Raw genomic sequence first — 20387 nt, 5'->3', positions numbered from 1 at the left:
ACGAAGGAGTCTTCTGGTCTGGTTGGCAACATTCGAATGAATATATATATATATATATATATATATATATATATATATATATATATAATGAAGAAAGTGTGGAGTGCTGCTTGTTGACGGACGGACGAATGACGGACAACCGCGAACAGAGCATTGAAAGTAGTGCGCGATAAGTCCTCGGCGGTCGTGATCGCTTAGGCCTGCGTGATATATTCGCGACAGCACGCACAAGCATCATGAAAATAGCGTGGTCAAACGCGCCCAGCACAGAAGTCTAAGCTACATTCGCACACAACAGCACAGCGGTTCGAAAACTCCAAATTTTGCACCCTTCCTTCATTCTTGTGGAACTTGTCATTTTCAAATGTTCGAATTTCGACGTATAATATATTATATGAAGCAGTTGATTACGTCTTTTAGTTTTGAACTACTAGTAATGTTTAACTACGATTATTTTTCTCGCAAATAAATACCACGTTTAAATTAGTTTCACATCTTATCTTTCAAATGCGCGTAACAAAACAATAGCTAGCTAATCCATGCTGTTGACATTGTATTTATCTATTCTAAAGTATTTTATGTTTATTGATAGCGCACAGAATTTCGGCACACACACTGTTTTTTTTTTGTTTGTTAAATGGGACAGAAAAGCTCACGTAAAATTCCAGATATTTGTACATTTTTACATTTACATGAAAACAAATGTATTATTACAAAATGGTGTTCACAGTTATAATAGGTTTGGATTCTTACCCGGGCATTTATTTATGCAGGGTACCTCTAAAAGTTACAGTTATTTGTAAGTAAACCGTTCACTGTATAGATTTCCAGTATTATCTGCGCAATTACTAGGCATAATAAAACAAAATAAAGACACATAATTGAATATTCGATTATATTTTCCATGGTTTAAAAAAAATGTGCTTGAATGAAACATTAGTTGAAATATAAAATTATTCGCCAATTTTGGTAAGAAATGCTCATTATTTGTCTCGAAAAACGTACTTTGTTGTACAAAGTTACATCTTTCTTGTAGTATTACAAGCTATTTTCTGGCAACTGGTTTACAAATTAATCTTTTGTAAAAGTACAAATCTTTTGACGTGACAACGTCTAATAAATCGATGAACGCCGGCTGCACGCACGAAAAAGTGTCCCGTTACGCACATTGTCCCGTTTCGCTGTGTCCCGTTACGCTCATTGTACGCTTGTGCCGCATCTATCTCTCTTCCACTCGATTGGAACAACCATCGATTTGACTTTTTCGAGGCACATTAAACTTGAAACACTCCCATTCGTTTCCTACTTTTCCAGTCATTGTCCTAATCCTTAACAGAATAACACAGATTGGAATAAGTTAAATAGCAAACATGTATAAAAGTTATAGTTAAAATAATCTGTTCGTTAAAGTAATAAACATATTTGAATTAATGAGTGCAAATAAAAGTAAATTTATCAATTAAATTGTAGATTTCATTTCACTCCTTCTTTGTATCCATCGAAAATAGTGATAATTCAATAAAAATTATTCAATTTTATTCATAAAAGTATGCAAACATTGCATCAATGTTTTGTTATGACGTTGTCACGTTAAACTATCGTCCGTAAACCGACTTTACAGACAACAATTTTTTTTTCTTCTGTGCAGTAGTTAGAGTGGCAAAAGATTACTCTCATCCTGATTGGAAACTCCCTGATTCGTAACGTAGAGATAACAGCTTCAGCATATTAGCTGCACCGAACTTGCGGGCATCCACCTACTGTTGGTACGGTTTCACAATCACGGATACTTTAGTTATCGCTTCGCTCGTCGCGGTTTCGTGACAGTATTCGCCGGTTGCAATTTGCACAATCCCCCATGTCCAGCGAATTTGAAATTAACGTAATTCTGTCCTGTTAAGCACGTCGCTTCAATCGCACACACTTTGTGTCTAATGCCACATCCATTTGCATGAGTAGTGACTGCCTTCGATTAAAACATTTTTACTAATAAATGGTACGCCGAAAAAACCACATTTTCTGTACTTTTACAAAAGAATCTTTTGGAAACCAGTTGCCAAGAAATAGTTTGTAATGCTGCAAGAAAGATATTGTAACTTCTATGTACATCACTTGGCTATGGATTTTTTTTGCATGTATGAAATACATTTTTCGAGATAATAAACTGTATATTTTACAAAACATTTGGTGCATAGTTTAATCATTTATTTGAAGTTTCATTTAACATAATTTTTTAAACCACGAAAAATATAATTGAATATTCAATAATTTGAATATTTTGTTTTATTAAGCCTAGTACTAATTGCGCAGTTAATACTGGAAAGCTATTCCGGGAACGGTTTACTTACATGCAGATGTAACTATTGGAGGGACTGAAATCAAACAAATTATAAATTCCCGGGTAAGAATCCGAACACAGTATTACTACGAACACTATTTTGTAGTGATACAGTTGTTTTTGTTTGAATGTACAAATTTGCATATGTCTGTAATTTTACATTAATAGTTCTATTCCATTAAAAAAAATTACAATTGTTTGTGGAGTCCTGTTTATTGTAATACGTTTACAGTTCTTCGAATAACTCAGTTTATAATGATAATATGGTCTTCATAATTATGACATAATTTTTCTGCAAATGACTTAAGTAATATGCCCTGTGAGTATTGAAACAGCTTGTATATCCACAAATAATTAGTAAAGTGTCACCAGTATGGCCGCTGTCAATTTAATACTGTTACAACATATGTGGGGAGGAAAGGAGTTTGAAAGGGACAGCCCAATTATGTTTTGTTTACAGTTTTTATAAACACTAATATTTATATTATGTAGCCGGGAGGCTACTGATTATTCCGGAGGGGCAGGTAGGCCATGCTAGAATAAACAATAGGTCTACAGTTGCACACTATTTATTTGCGCCGTAGAGTGCGCTAGCAAATTTACACGTGTTTACAGTGCGCAACAGCCTACTCGTGCTAAGAGACAGACTGGAACTGTCTCTCCTTTCCTCCTCGCCAGCCTGCTAGCCAGCGCGGAGGAGGGGTGATAATCCCCTTGGCATCCGGGCTAACGGGACTCCTGGAGGGTGCGCTGCATTCTGGCATTAATAATAAATAATTGCACTTAAAAAACGTCCTATCAACAATCACTGGCACTTACAAATTTTATTCGCAAGTCACTGAATGTCTGTCAAGTCCCGCAGTTCACACTCCTCACTGGAGCTGGGCTCGACAGTGGTTCGCCCCTCGCCTCGCGCCTGTCCACACACACAGTCTCGCGCCACTCAGTCGCACTCTCACGGTCCCGTCGCTCCTCGTCACGCAACTCTAGAGGGAGGTTCTCACACCCCTCTTCGCCGATGTCGCGCTTCCTTTCACTCGCGGATATCTCTCCCGAACTGTCGGCACTCCCGCGGAGGCCGGCGTGGTCGCTTATATACCCGTGGCGTCCTTCTCGAACGGACGAGAGCGGGTTGTGACGTGTCGCGTAGTCCCGGGCCGACCCTGCGCCCGAAACATCCAGAACAGTGACGCTTATTCACGCCACTCCACGCGGTGGCCTCTGCGAGCCCGGAAATTCGCATGCCGCTAAAGAAGACAATAGCCCAGTGGGTGTGGGTGTGCGGGGGGCGGGAGGGGGAGGGGGAGGGGGGTAGCATGTACCCTTGTAATCCGGCCAGGCACACGTGTCATGCCTGACGTCAATAGACGGTGTGGCCTGGTGTACACGCCCCCGCTACGAGCCCAGCTTCTGGCAGGGGCGTAACAGTGCATCCATGGTGAATTCATAGAATAAACTTAAATTTAATGTGATTAAAGTGCAGTGAATAGAACATTTTTTATAGGTTAATAGCTTCTGTACCTTTGCCACATCGTACAAGTACAAAGTGAGCAAATTTAACGATATTTTAATGTTAATTTTCTTAACGATTTCTTGTCCTCAAAAGTGAATATTTTCTGCCAGTAGTGTATGTTTATTTTTTAATCTAGAACAATTTTAAAGTTTTTTTTTGTTATTAAATATATTTTCTCTCTCTCTCTCTCTCTCTCTCTCTCTCTCTCTCTCTCTCTCTCACGTGTTGCTCACTTGCTCTGAATTATCTTTAAAGTGGCCTAATCTGCCCAAATTTTCCACTCAAGGAACCGAGGCCATCTTTAGCGATAGTCGTAGCAAACAACACCTACTTGGGATTGGTGTAGTTTTTCTGAAACTTATTTTATAACAATCAATATTCTGCTAAACGTATTGCTCTAAAGATAAAAATATAAATTGAGTGACAAAGTGTCATAAAAAGTTCGAACATTAAAATTATTATTATTATTTTTTACATTATATGATGGAGAATTTTGAGAGAGTCCCGCTAATCCGAACTAATTGGGACCGAACCCTGTTCGGATTAGCGAAAATTCGGATTAGGCGGAATTTTCTTATATAAAGCCATTTATGGTGTTTATGAGGCGTGGGCTATTTAACATCTGATGTGTCAAATATTAAAGATCAGACACAGAACACACCTTTATTATTTAGCGTATTTAGCATAATATAAATACGTAAATATTTAAGTACTATGTACGTAATCATATTTTTTTTTCTTTTTAGTTGAAGGAGAAATAGATAAATCATAATTTTCTTATGTACGTATTAATAACCGCGTGACATTACTTGAAAAAGAACTTGTTTTTCTTTGCTTTTCAAGGTTCATAATTGTTATAAAATATTTCTTTTTTCGTCCTAGCCCTGTTCGGATTAGGCGGATTTTCGGATAAGCGGGGTTCGGATTAGCGGGACTCTACTGTATTTTATTTTAGAGCATATTCTCTGCTGTTAGCTCTCCTCCTCCCTTCTCTTTCCTTTTCTCCGGTTTTTAGACATTACGATTATAAGGGAAAGGGATCAAGTGAAAATTTCACAGAGTAGTTTTATTACCAAGATTCTTACCAATTTCAACATGATACTCTGCAAACGAGCCAACACTCCTATGATAAGTGACTTCCATGTTGACATGAAAGCACCTTTTGACAAAAGCTAAAGTATCGTCAACTCATTGGCTCACTTATGTATGTTGCAACTACTAATATGACATTTACCGATTCAAGAATTCTTGGCACTAATCAACTAACTAATGCGATGTTTAACCTTCTGGTGAGATCATGCTCGAAGCATGTTTAGAGAATATACCAGGGTTTTAACTGTTGGAAAATCTGATAAAAAACCAATTTGAAAAACATCCAATTTTACAGTAAAATTCAAATGAAATATTTGTGAACAGCGCGTAATGATTGCGAAACAATAATGCACAGAAAATATTTTTTTCATACTTCGGTTTAAAATCAAAATATATAATCTTTAAAAATCTTGAATCAAAATTAATAAGACACTATTTAAATTTATGTCAATGTTAGTAACAGAAAATTCGGATATTTTTTTGACGTGACAACGTCTAATAAATCGATGAACGCCGGCTGCACGCACGAAATAGTGTCCCGTTACGCACATTGTCCCGTTTCGCTGTCCTGTTACGCTCATTTTATATTGCTCTTTGCTAACCTGAACCTCCTAGCATTGCGACCGAGTCCGTGGCGTAATTCTGTTTTCATGCATTTAAATGTAACATTTTCATTGCTCTTTGCTAACCCGTTCCTCCTAGCATTGCTGCAGAGTCCGTGGCGCAAATATATTATTTTTGACTGTATCTTGGTGTTGGGTAAGCCATATTCCTTCACACCATCCTTGAAACACTCTCACTCCCATTCGTTTCCTACTTTTCCTATCATCATCCTATCCTTAAGAGAATAACACAGATTGGAAGAAGTTAAATAGCAAACATGTATAAAAGTTATAGTTAAAATAATCTCTTCGTTAAAGTAATAAACATATTTGAATTAATGAGTGCAAATAAAAGTAAATTTATCAATTAAATTGTAAATTTCATTTCACTCCTTATTTGTATCCATACAAAATAGTGATAATTCAATAAAAATGATTCAATTTTATTCATATAAGTATGCAATCATGTCATCAATGTTTTGTTATGACGTCACATTAAACTATCGTCCATAAACCGACTTTACAGACAACCAATTTATTTTATTGGAGAAACGGTTATTTGGCGCATTCACTGGATAACAAATTAGGCTTGAAGCACATGCACATCTGCTACACGTTGATAATTGGACTGCATTGCTCTTTTGACACATCCTTGACCATCCCGAAGAGAAGTGGTCACCCAACCACGTGTACCCTGCCAAAGGATGTGGTCTTTTCATCGACCAATGTATATACTAAAAATAAAATTTAAAAAATGGCCAGTCATGGGGACTGTCAACAGAAGTGAAAACTTAAAACTTAGTTTTTAAATGTGTAATATGACATCATTTCTACGTCAAATGTACGTTAAAAAATGATTTTGGTATTATATCTGTACGATGTCAGCATGATATAATTTATCCTTACATCATTTTTTACCAGTGATGTCAGACCTAGGTAATGTATTCACGTGGTCAAATTAACTTCACTTACTGTTACTACAGCATGTCGGTGACGCGAACTCACAAGATTTTACCCATCCAGAGAGTCCAACACGCGCATGATACAGTCGAGTATAAACAATGTATGTATTAGTGTATATATGCGTATACATGTACACGGGCCGCTGCGATTCGCCAGTCTGGCGCAACACGTCACGAACATGTCGGTGACGCGAACCCATAAGTTTTGCCCCTACCAAAAATCGCTCAACGCGGCTAAAGAAGTTTTCACTTCAAAAATAAACCATGTGAGCGAGTGTCTCAGTAATCACTAGAGATGTGTAACATATAACCCGGGTAACGAGCAAATTCGTGTGTTCTCATGTTGGAAATACACTTACAGTACGAAACTCGAACACAATATGTAACGTAGAATTCTTTTAAATGATTCCCTGGCGTGGTAAATATATACGAATATTGTGTTTTCAAACTACATTTCTGAACGCGAATCACACGTAGTTTCCGCACCCGCCGCTAGAATTCACTTTTTGAGCAGCTACGTCGACTATCGAATCATTTCATTTGCAGACCGAAATTTTAAAATACATTAATGAAACGGCTCCGACAAAACATAAAAAAATATATAGAAACAATAAATATTATAATTCATCAAACAGATACGTATTACTAGGGACAGGAAAAATTCGCGTGTTCAATGACCTCTAGGATGAACTCTATAGTTCTACGTACACTTGGTCAAATGTCACCCTCTCATTGGTTTCGGTCTTGTGAAGGTGTCCCAATGTAGCGGCCTGTGATTCGACACAGCTTCGGTTGAGTGTTTCTCACTGGCCCAGAGTCATCCAGGTGAGTTTTGAGCCAATAGAGGCAGCACTGAGGTATAACTATATGATTTTTAAGCTGTCGTGAAATGAAACCGCGAATTTTTCCGGTCTCTACGGTATTACTTCAAAGTTTCCCCTTTGTCTTTGTGAGCTTTGGTTCGCACCACCCACCAAAGGTGGCAGCACCGTGGTTACACATTTACGTTCCATGCGACATCCGTTCCGTATTCTCGAAATTATTCCTGCCAAAGGTCGTATACCGAGATCCAAGATGTTTACACATCATAAATAGAGACCGGAAAAATTCGCGGGTTCAATGACCCCCAGGATAGACTCCAATTTCCTCTACACACTCGGGCAAATGCCAAATGTTCATTGGCTGCTGACTTGTGAGTCGTCTCGACCGGGTGGCCTGAGATTCGACACTTCTATGAGTGAGGGTCTCTAATTGGCCCTCATTCCTCCAGATTAACAGTGAACCAATGACAGAAGCAGCACTAAAGTATAATTATTTGAATTTTAGCATAACACGAAATGAACCCGCGAATTTTTCAGGTCTCTAATCATAAAGCTTGATCATTAGGGACTGGAAAAATTCGCGGTTTCAATGACCACTAGGATAGACTCCACTATTCTCTATGTACTCGGGCAACTATTACCTGGTCATTGGCTACCGACTCGGGACACCTGTTTACTGCGATTCTTATGATTCGATACGTCTTTTGTTGAATGTTTGCCATTGTCTCAGAGTCATTCAGGTAAATTGCGGTCCAATCACTGACGCAGCATTAAGCTAAACGAGTTTGGATTCCAGCCTGTCTCGAAAGGAATCCGCGAATTTTTCCGGTCTCTATTGATCATGCATGGGCAAGTTGAATCTAGCCCGGAGTGAAAAGAAGCCACAGAATAATAATTGCGGCTCTACTTAGTTACTCATGATTTCAACGCACTCTTCGGAAAATTATAACGCGCCTTTTACAGCTCATGGTCAAAGTTAGGTCACGCGGGTTAAAAAAAAAAGAACCCACTTTTAAGAAAAAACATATTTTGTTATCTCTTTTATTCACGTGTCTACGTGGCACGCTGAAGAATAAATATATTTTTATCGCTACTTTCGTATCTTGGAGATAACGGAAGCATTCCTCAGTGTATGGAAAACAATATAAAATATTTCACAAAATAGATTTACATGGTTATAAGTTGTGTGTCAAAAGTATCAAACTCACCGCAGCCATCTTTCACTAGATGGTTGAACTATCAGTCAAACATTATTATTATTTTCTTGGTGATATGCCTTAGAACCCTTCTAACTTATGAGGTGTGATTAAAAAATACAGTGAATTAATTTTTTTTTAGCAGCAACTGCTAAATGCTACATATATTTTAACTAATAAATCCGATAGCCTGATCCGCTGAGATAGACAGTGACAAGTTTGAACAAGTCGTGACTGGTCAGTCGGCTTCCAGAGCCGGAAGAGTGAGGTCGTGTTTACCGTGTCTGTCGCGCGTCATGGATGGAGACCCGGGAATTTCGCAGATTCACCCTGCCTCAGGGTAGAATTCAAAGTAATAGGTGTGCTCGACACATATTTGTAGGGGCAGGCATTTTTCGCGAATAAATCTGAACACCCATTAGACTGCAACAAGGTATACCCGCACCAGCGGTTTCTTCCTTCTGATTAGCGACCATCTAGCGAGAGAAGTCGTTGCCTTTTTTGACTGAGCCACTCAGGACGCGTTTGCTTTCGCACTGAATTACTCTGATTGGTGTTGTAACAATCGACATGTGCCTGAAAGAAATTCACCCAATCACGAAACACAGACGGTGCTACAGTGTTTTAAATTATAACTAGTCTCGGAATCTTTGCGCGAAATATGCATGGCCCTACATATTTGCTTTCCCATTGATTTATTGCTTAGCGAGAACATTTTTATCCTCGTTAATTGGCACTACCTGATCCGCTTACTTCTGTCCTAACTGAGCATCGCTGGCTCACGGTCGTAGAGGGGCGTGTCCAAATAACTTCGGTCCAATCAGGAACACAGTGCGAGACTGTGAAGGTTTGCATTCTAACTTGCGACTTAATGATTGCGCGAAAATTCCGCATCTCTAATCGTTAGAGACCTGAAAAATTCGCGGATTCATTTCGTGATATGCTAGAATCCTAATACGTTTGCCTTTTTACTGCATCAGTGATTGGGTCACAGTTTATCTGAATGACACTCGGCCAATGAAAAACTTCCAACAAAAGAAGTATCAAATCACGAGCGTCCCAGTTAACATGTGTCGCGAGTCAGTAGCCAATGAGCAAAAGTAATTTTCCCGCTTGCATAGAGGATCATGGAGTCTATCCTACAGGTAATTGAAATCGCGAATTTTTCCGGTCTCTACTAATAGTGGATTTTGAATAACGCGTTAACATTAAGCTTTGTTCGCGAAACGGAGACCAGAAAAAAAAAATGGGCCGTGCTGAAAGGAAAACGTTCTTACACCAAATTCCGGACATTTAGAGGGCCTCGAATAAGCAGCTGAAGGCGCTTCCAGAAATGCTTCCAATCATGGAATCAACATTCGATTGAGTGCGTATCGCTAGCCAAGGAGAGTGTTTTGAAGGAGAATATAGTTCCAAATTTTATGTAAGCTTTTTTTACTTCGTAATCAAATTAGTCACCGTATTTTTTTTTTATCACTCTTGGTATTATGATTTGAGTTTAACTCAAGCATCATCCAGTGAAGAGTTTGCCTCTTCTCGAGAATAAGTATGTGTGTTTTTTTTTTTGTTTTTTTTTAATTGTTGAGTCTATCTTGGCAATATTAGGGTATCTACTGAATAATTTTAAATTGTTGAGTCTTCCTTGGCAATGTTTGGGTATCTACTGAGGAGCCACGATTATTACGCGGATAAATTTAACTCCGATCTAGACTCAACTTTCTCTTTATGTAGGTACTTAAACCTTTCAAGAACACGCACTGGTAGATGACAAGCTAACGTCCTTCGCTGGTTTCGCGTGCGATCGGGTAACCACTTATTCTCCTTGTCTGGGTCGTGTCGAGCGGTGAGCGTCATTTGACCTAAAATTCATATCTCCTAAACGTCACTTGACCTAAAATTCATATCTCCTAAACGTCACTTGACCTAAAATTTAAAAAAATCCTTCAGTAATTTGACCTAAAAGTCATTTGCCCTAAAAGTCATTTGCCCTAAAAGTCATATCTCCTAAACGTCACTTGGCCTAAAAGTCACTTGGCCTAAAAGTCATTTGCCCTAAAAGTCATTCGACCTAACAGGCATTCAGCCGAAATTTATTTTAGGACGAATGACTTTAGGTAAAGTGGAGTGTACTCGTGCCGAGAGCACTGCAGTACAATCATAAACGCGAAGCAGATGTACGTGTGCGAAATAACGAGAAATAATCTTCGTCGTATTGACTGTATCTTATTGTGCCTCAATTTGCACGTTTAGTTTGCCCACTTCGAAACGTTTGTTTCCGAAATACTTCTAGAATAAAATGCTAATTTTTGACGTGACAACGTCTAATAAATAGATGAACGCCGGCTGCACGCACGATAAAGTGTCCCGTTACGCACATTGTTCCGTTACGCTGTGTCCCGTTACGCTCATTGTACGCTTACGCCGCATCTATCTCTCTTCCACTCGACTGTTTATAAAGTGAAGTGAAAATTTAATGTGGTTTTCATTGCTTATTACAACAAAAAATTTCGGCAATAAAGGTTAATTATTCTTGCATTTTAAAAATCTGATTACTAGTATAATTCAAGTATTTATTCTTTTATTATTAAAATAAAAATGATTCAATTTTATTCATAAAGTATGCAATCATTTCATCAATGTTTTGTTATGACGTTTTCACGTTAAACTATCGTCCGTAAACCGACTTTACAGACAACCAATTTTTTTTGTGTGTGTATCTTACGATTACAATTTTCTCTTTTTTAAAATTTCCTAGCAACGCCGCCGGGATATCGAACCCGCTAAAGAGGTTTTTCTGATGTCCTGCAACAAATCTGTTTATCGCTTCGCTTCGTCAAACGGTAATTCGTCGAGCCGAGGACCCGGCACGTATCTGTTTGAAGCGTGATTAATTTAGTGCACTTTTCTTAGGCTGGAATCTCAGATAGCGCGCGCGACAGACGCCACGCAATGGACGCGGTGCGAATAGAATGTTCCTCGACCAATCACGACAAATACTTATGTGTCACTTGATGTAAGCTTTTGGACATACGCCATTGCTAAGCACTTTTTCTGTAGAAGAAAACTAAAAAAATACCCAAAGACAAAAAAACAAATTAAGCAAAAAATTGCTGTTGTCAACAGGATATAAACACCACATAATATTCCATAACAGGAATATGGTCAACAAACAAAGAAAAACAAAGAAAAATGGACTAAGAGAACGAAAAAAAAAAAAAACACACAAATGATGACAGCACAAAAATATTGAACCCAAAAAAATTCAGCAGAACAGTTGAAACGAGACAAAACAGCAATCTTTTTGCTTAATTTGTGTTTTTTGTCTTTGGATATTTTTTAGTTTTCTTCTACAGAAAAAGTGCTTAGCAATGGCGTATGTCAAAAAGCTTACATCAAGTCATGCACTCCCATTGCACAAATCTTTCAAACATAACTTCTGTGTCGTCAGCGCGGCAAAACTGCCCAGCGGCACAAGATCGGCGGGTGATACATTTCCTGATTAAAGTTTTTTTTTTGAGAAGATTTTGAAGAAATACTACCTATTGTAGCCGTTACCACGATGCGAATCCTGGAAAGTTTTTATATAGTTTTTTTTCGTTTAATGGTCCATAGCTCCCAAAACAATCGTCATCTCAAAAGTTTGTGGACAATTTTGTGGACACGATAACTACAGTAATGTTTTACAAATCACTTCCAAACTGATACATAAAATCTAGTATAATGGAAAATTTCGGTCGAGTTCGTTAATGGGCAACACCCGTCCTAATGTGTGAAAATGGGGAAGGTTTTTTGTTAAAAAAATCGTTATAACCCCTATAAATTTAAATAATATCACATCCGTTTGATAGTTTTTTTAATTCGTAATAGTAGGTAATACCAGAAGCTAAATAAATTTTTGATACCACCAACCATAACTGCAAATGGTTGTAAAAAAAGGGTTCGAGGACCAAAAAATTCATATCTACCTTAGTAGGTACACCAACGAATACGTTCAGATTGTTTTCAAATCTTATAATTATTATCTAGAACTTTTATCTGAAACAATTTTGATACAACCAACCATTGTTGCTAAGGGTGGATAAAGAGGGGTTAAAATACAAAATTAAGTTCATAACTACCTCAGTAATCAATTTTAATGTATTTAATGGTGTGCCTAAGAACAGAGTTATGATATTTTTTGTCCTCCAACCCTTGTGTTTTCCACCCCTAATTACTAAGGTAGAACACTAACAAATAAAATATTAACCATAAAAAATATATAAAACATATTATAACACTAAGTATATGTTTGAATATTTGTTTTTTTGTTTTTTTAATCGATTAAAAATCAGTCTGTAAATACTTTTTACGAACAAACCTTAACCTTACTGAGCTGCTTCAACATTTAATATTTAACAAAAAAATCTCATCATGAAATTATTTTATTCAACATGGCGTCGAATATGTGTAGGCTAAAAATCCTGTGCCTCTACAATATGATGAATGCAGCACTATCTCTACATTTCAATGTTAACTAAGAGTTTTAATGCCAGGATTACGACACATTTTTTTTTAAGTTGTCATTATTTCTTTTGTGACTATAAATTACTTTATTAGAGTATTAAATGATAGTTGTACTATTATAAAGTTTTATTTTTTTTACTAGAAATGCGCGGTGTAAATTCTGCGATGTTCACAAAAGCAATATATACGGATGAATCACGCGGCTTCGCCATATTTCTTTGTTGTGATTTCTGAGACACCCACAGATGGCAGCACCGTGGTTACACATTTATTTTCAATCGACTTCCGTTTCAGTCACGAAATTATTCTTACCAAATGCCGTATACTGAGAGCTAAGATGTGAACACATCAGATAATTATTTTAATACACGAGTATGAACACGATGTTATAAAAATCATGATAATTTAGGATAATACACCCTCTTAAACTGGGGTCGTTACCACAACGCCGAAATACCACAACCTAACCTAACCTAGGCTAGCCTAACCTAACCTAACCTAGCCTAACCTAACCTTACCTTACCTAAACTAACCTTTGTGGCAATCCTGCAATGATATTTTTCGGCGTTAATGTATTTCGGCGTTGTGGTAATTCGGCGTTGTGGTACACAGCAGTTTTCTAGCTGTCGGCGTTGTAGTCAATTTGGCATTCGGCGTTATGGTTATCGGTGTTATTGTACGTTCGGCGTTGTGGTGCGTCCCTGTTAAACTCTTGCGAAAATAAAAGTCACAATTTCCAGAAGATTTGTACCGTCTGCTGCACTTAATCCCGGATCGCGACAGCATGACTCGTAAGCTCGGACAAAGGTTGCCGCAAGTCCGTGATGAATCTCCAGATTGTGCAACACTGGATTAACGGTGAATTCAGACTTCGCTCCTCGCGATGAAGCCTCGTCTCGAAGTCCTCTGCGGTGTTGCCACGTCCAACGGGGTCCTCACAATCAGCGTTTAGGTACGTACGTTCTCTGTGCGATTCTTTGCAATGGAGAAGACGGACTTAAAATAAATTCATATACAGTACATTCCCGATTATCCGCTAAATTAAGTGGCAGGGCCACCGCGGATAGTGAAAATCGCGAATAATCCGCAAAAGAGCTGAAAATGGGAAACAAAAACGGAAACATTAATTTCAACTTAAAAATCTAAAAATTTATGTATAGTAGAAGTTACAATTAACAGTAAATATTTTTAATGATGCTAAAATTTTAGTATTTTACTGAATAATTAACATACAATACATTTCAGTAATAAACATAAAAGTACTCAACCGTTAGACTAGAAACAAAGCGCAAAAGAGACAAAAATAGCAACTCATGCCAGCCTACTGCGTGAGTTCCGAGAAGGCCTGTGGCGTTTTACTGTATACTGCACACAATACACTCGTCAGTAGAGTTCAAATTTGCTCACTTGTAATAAAATGCAGATTTACATATGTGCTGTATTTTTTCGTAGCATGCGCGGATAATCCGCACCACGGATTATCCGCCCGCGGATAATAGGGAGTTAGTTTACTGCACATAAGCCATTGCAGGTTGACACTTGTTACCTTACGTTTACGTCAACAACGGACAGCAAATATGAATACGTAAACACGTGGAGAACAAGACAAAATTATATGTTCACATGGCCGTTTAGACCCCGCAGGATAATTCCGTGGGAGAAATGTAGTCATAAAAAAAATTGGTTGTCTGTAAAGTCGGTTTACAGACGATAGTTTAACGTGGCAACGTCATAACAAAACATTGATGAAATGATTGCATACTTTTATGAATAAAATTGAATCTTTTTCATTGAATTATCACTATTTCGATTGGATACAAAGAAGGAGTGAAATGAAATCTACAATTTAATTGATAAATTTACTTTTATTTGCACTCATTAATTCAAATATGTTTATTACTTTACGAAGAGATTATTTTAAGTATAACTTTTATACATGTTTGCTATTTAACTTCTTCCAATCTGTGTTATTCTGTTAAGGATAGGACGATGATAGGAAAAGTAGGAAACGAATGGGAGTGTTTCAAGTTTAATGTGCCTCAAAAAAGTCAAATCGATGGTTGTTCCAATCGAGTGGAAGAGAGATAGATGCGGCGCAAGCGTACAATGAGCGCAACGGGACAATGTGCGTAACGGGACCTTGAGTATCCCTTTTTGTGCGTGCAGCCGGCGTTCATCGATTTATTACACGTTGTCACGTCAAAAAGTAATCGTAAGTTTTAAAATACGTACTGAAAGTGCATTACAGCTGTAATAAGTATGAATCTCCATTTGAAGGTTTTTAAGTTTCGGTAGCATAGTGGTAGAGGGCGCGGTAGTTACGTCCAAGGGGTAATTTTTGATGTGGTTTTAAGACCTCGTCACTTCAGAATTTTTTTATACTTTTATTTAAATAAAATATTACTGGTTTATACATATTGCACTGTAAGCAAATAAGTATTTAGGTATATATTTTGTTTATCTTATTGCTATAATATTATTATATTCATGGCTCAGTCAATTGGTTTGATTATTTGATACTAGGTGGATTTATTTTTACTTAAAATACAATAAAATTACATGTATACAAGTAATTTAAACAAAAATTAATTCCCTAATTCAAAACTTCAACGTTTACTAGGAAACGACTGTCTATAAATTATTAATAAATAAACAAACACTTCATAGAAACCCACACCTTGTTAGCCTAAATGAAAATGTGAAAAGATTTTCCTTCACGTTAGATTTACGTTTATTATGCTAACTGGGCCGGTATCTTTGTCTCACTGGGTTACAAAAATTGTTAGTTACAATTTTCAACGTCAGTAATAAAATAAGTTAGTAATCAAGTAACACATATAAAATATATATATATATCGGTAGCATTTTGACGTGACAACGTCTAATAAATCGATGAACGCCGGCTGCACGCACGAAAAAGTGTCCCGTTACGCACGTTATCCCGTTACTCTGTGTCCCGTTACGCTCATTGTACGCTTGCACCGCATCTATTGGAACAACCATCGATTTGACTTTTTCGAGGCACATTAAACTTGAAACACTCCCATTCGTTTCCTACTTTTCCTATCATCGTTCTATCCTTAACAGAATAACACAGATTGGAAGAAGTTAAATAGCAAACATGTATAAAAGTTATAGTTTAAATAATCTCTTCGTTAAAGTAATAAACATATTTGAATTAATAAGAGCAAATAAAAGTAAATTTATCAATTAAATTGAAGATTTCATTTCACTCCTTCTTTGTATCCATACAAAATAGAGATAATTTAATAAATATGATTCAATTTTATTCATAAAAGTATGCGATCATTTCATCAATGTTTTGTTATGACGTTGTCACTTTAAACTATCGTCCGTAAACCGACTTTACAGACAACTAATTTTTTTACTTTTACTATGAAATTTGTTCATTTGGTTATCATAGAGAAACTTCCGTGATGGGAGACAAATATGAATACATAAACACACGAAGTACAAGCCAGTATCAGCTGACTTCAGCTAGACCACAGAGCAAGGAAGATGGGTGGTCTCGGATTGGCCCGCAGTCCTTCAGATTAACGGTCAACCAATATCAAAAGCAACACAAAGGTGTAATAATCTGAATTTGAGCATATCACAAACTGAATCCGCAAATTCTTCCGGTTTGTAGTAATATTGTATGATCGGCGTCCAACGGGTGCGACTGTATTCAATGACCCTGAGATTACGTCACTCGTGCTATGTATCGACTGGACTTGATATATGACGGGTTTCGCCTAGTCAAGGATGTATGTAAAACATTGTGTGTGTATATATGTATATATTTATTATTATTTGAGTGCCTACCAACAGTCAAAGCCTTTAACAGGTGGGCACTTAACAAATATTACATAGGTAAAGAAATAACAATAACATACACAAAACACAATGATAAACACAACAATAAAAGTGGGACAACACAAACATAAACACATGACAAAAGACACATAAAAATTATAATAACTAAATTTTTCAATTTTAAATTAATTCTTATCAATGAAATAACAATAATACATTATTTACATCAAAAGTTATCTTAACTGCAAGAAAATTATGACTTCAAAATGTCTTTCATTGAGATTTTTGCCCTTTGGAAAGGGTCTAAATCTTTCAAAATATCATTACAATTATCAGTACACCGTTTTAATAGCTCATTTTTTATGTGATACGTTTGAAAGGGTTGCATTGTTATATGATTGAATGAAGGAACTCGAAGACCAATTTTTTTTAATATTTCGGTTCTGTGGTAAACATTTATAAAATAATTTATTACAAAATCAGTATCAGAAACTTTCCTTCTTAACTGCAGTTTATGCGTGTTCAGGGTTTCAAGGGTTAAGTCGTAGTTAAAATTCTCTGAAATATAATCTATTAAATGTTTGTTAAAAAATGTATCCAAACAATTTATTTTGTATATTTTCAAGTCTATTTGAGTCAGCGGTAGTTATAGAGTTCCAGATGACAGAGCCGTGCTCTAATCTCGATCTTCCTAAGGTAAAATAAAGACTAATTTACAGAATCAAGAGAGCTAGCCAAATAAGTTAAATATTTTATAAGCCCTATTATTTTGTTTGCACTTGCAATTAAATTATCCACGTGGTGATGAAAGTAAAATTTTGAATCTAAGAGAATACCTATAGGCCTATACATACACACACACACACACACACACACACACACACACACACACACATATATATATATATATATATATATATATATATATATATATATATATATTCAATGTTTGAAGTTAGTGGCGTGGAATAATAAGGGTCGATGTCCCCAAGAGGTTACAATGCTGACAGTATTATTTCAAATTTGGAAGAATGAAGATAAAGGCGCAATGCAAGTCCCTCGAGTACTTTCAAGAATCTGTACTAGATGTTTAAGGGCATCAATTATTCTGAAAAACACATATATATTTTTTTTTTTTTTGCCATTTTGACACTTATAAAACACACTTTTAAAAACTAAATACGAAAACAGATTTGCTCATTTGCCTCAGCGTATTCTTGAATATTCTCCAGAATCCAAAATAAAATGATACACAAGGAATGAAAAAAAAAAAAAATCAGCTATGATTTTTTAATTTTTATGATCACACATCAAAAGAATAAAATATTGGGGGAATTCTAACAGGATAGGTAAACAGGACAGATAAAATTCAGAATGTTATCAGAGTTGTTGAATTTTATTAAAATTTATTTTATTTCCTCTATTCCTCCCCCCCCCCCCCCCCCCCCCGTAAATTTTCTCTCGAATCCTTCAAATACTAAGGATTTGACGGTATTTTAGGATTTGATTAACGCATCAGTATTATTATTTTTGAGGTGACAACGTCTAATAAATCGATGAACGCCGGCTGCACGCACGAAAAAGTGTCCCGTTACGCACAGTTTTTCGTTACGCTGTGTCCCGTTGCGCTCATTGTACGCTTGCTTCCACTCGACTGTTTATAAAGTGAAGTGAAAAGTTAATGTGGTTTTCTTTGCTTATTACAACAATTTCGGCAACAAAGGTTTTTATACTTGCATTTAAAAATGTGATTACTAGTATAATATTAAGTATTTATTATTTTATTATTAAAATTAAAATGATTCAATTTTATTCATAAAGTAAATTATGCAATCATTTCATCAATTTTTTGTTATGACGTTGTCACGTTAAACTATCGTCCGTAAACCGACTTTACAGACAACCAATTTTTTTTTTAAATATTATCAACTCTTCGTTACCGTTTTGCCGTGACGCGCCTTTTTTTTTTTTTCCCCCTCCGTCACGCGCTCTGATGACGACGTCGGCTGACGGACGCGACGAAGTTTCACTTCAAACAACAGCCGACAACCGCGTCGTCAGGTCGCCGCGGACTTCATCGGACAGAGATAAAGTGAATGAGTTCCAGTATCGGAAGACCTGGGTGAGCAGGAGCAGAAGGTTGGGGGGGGGGGGGGGGGGGAAACATGCGATACGAGCCAAAGAAAGAAGGAAGGCAAACAGACGGACTTGTGACGGGTGAGGGGGGGTGGGGGATGGGATGATCCCCGACGTTGTTTACGTGGCCTTGAACTCAGACGTCTTGTCTCCTTGCCGTCACAGTCTGGCTGCCGTGCCCGAGATGGAGTGATGAATTTCCCTGCCCTAGACTTCATGCCCCCCCCCCCCCCCCCTAAGATATATATATATATATATATATATATATATATATATATGATTTATACATATTGCACTGTAAGCAAATAAGTATTTAGGTTTATATTTTGTTTATCTTATTGCTATAATATTATTAAATTCATGGCTCAGTCAATTGGTTTGATTATTTAATACTAAATGAATTTAAAATAAAATAAAATTACATATTCACAAGTAATTTAAACAAAAATTAATTCCCTAATTTAAACTTCAACGTTTACTAGGAAACGACTGTCTATAACTTATTAATAAATAAACAAAAACTTCATAGAAACCCACACCTTGTTAGCCTAAATGAAAAAGTGTGTGTGTATATATATATATATATTGCGGGGACCCTAATGTTTTTGAGACAGGCCTAACGGGGTGTTGACCTGGAGGGATGTATGGAATAACCACTCTTTGATGAAGGGGGTGGGTTTATTTTCCCGGGGCTCTCCCTAGGAAATTTTGACAAATAAGATATTGAAAACAACATTTAAAAGCCAGCCCTTATCTTAAATTTCGACGACTATTTTCCCCAGTTTATCTTAGAAATAAGTTCCTCGAATGAGTCATACGTTGGTGGGTAATTTTTCGATTTAGTACAATTTTTTTTTAAACATACGTCATTGCAGCTTTGCAATGTTTTGTCACGGGAAAATTTTTTTTTCATAAACGCAAAACTAAGAAACAAATGACAAGCGTTATTCAGCTGATGTCAAACAGATAAACCCAACGATGATCCTAAACAAGTATTATGGACAATACATTTAAACTTAAATATCAGACAGCACAAAAATTCCGTGGAAGAAATTTAGTAATAAAAAAATGGGTGCGTGTACTTATGTACGCGCGTGAGAAGTTATACCTACTTCTTTGGCATCATTAAAAAATCGTTTTTAATTGCATGCAAAAATAGTGCGTGGAGTCCCTCCGCGCGGAAGAAGTGAAACTTCGTAATGTGGAAATGAAAATAGGAAGGGGTAGAAGTTGATTTTTAGTAAAATAATATTGTATAAAATCAAACTAAAAAATAAAGGAAATAAATTTGTAACGATTCATAGATTGATTTTCAGAAATAGAGAGAGAGACACCTATTGAATGACACACACTCACTATTTATGTGTCTATGAAACATGATTTTTTTTTCTGCGATTTAAATTGTAAT

The sequence above is a fragment of the Bacillus rossius genome, chromosome 17 (assembly GCF_032445375.1).
Source record: "Bacillus rossius redtenbacheri isolate Brsri chromosome 17, Brsri_v3, whole genome shotgun sequence".
Classification (NCBI taxonomy): Eukaryota; Metazoa; Arthropoda; class Insecta; order Phasmatodea; family Bacillidae; genus Bacillus; species Bacillus rossius.
This window is presented reverse-complemented; position numbering follows the sequence as displayed.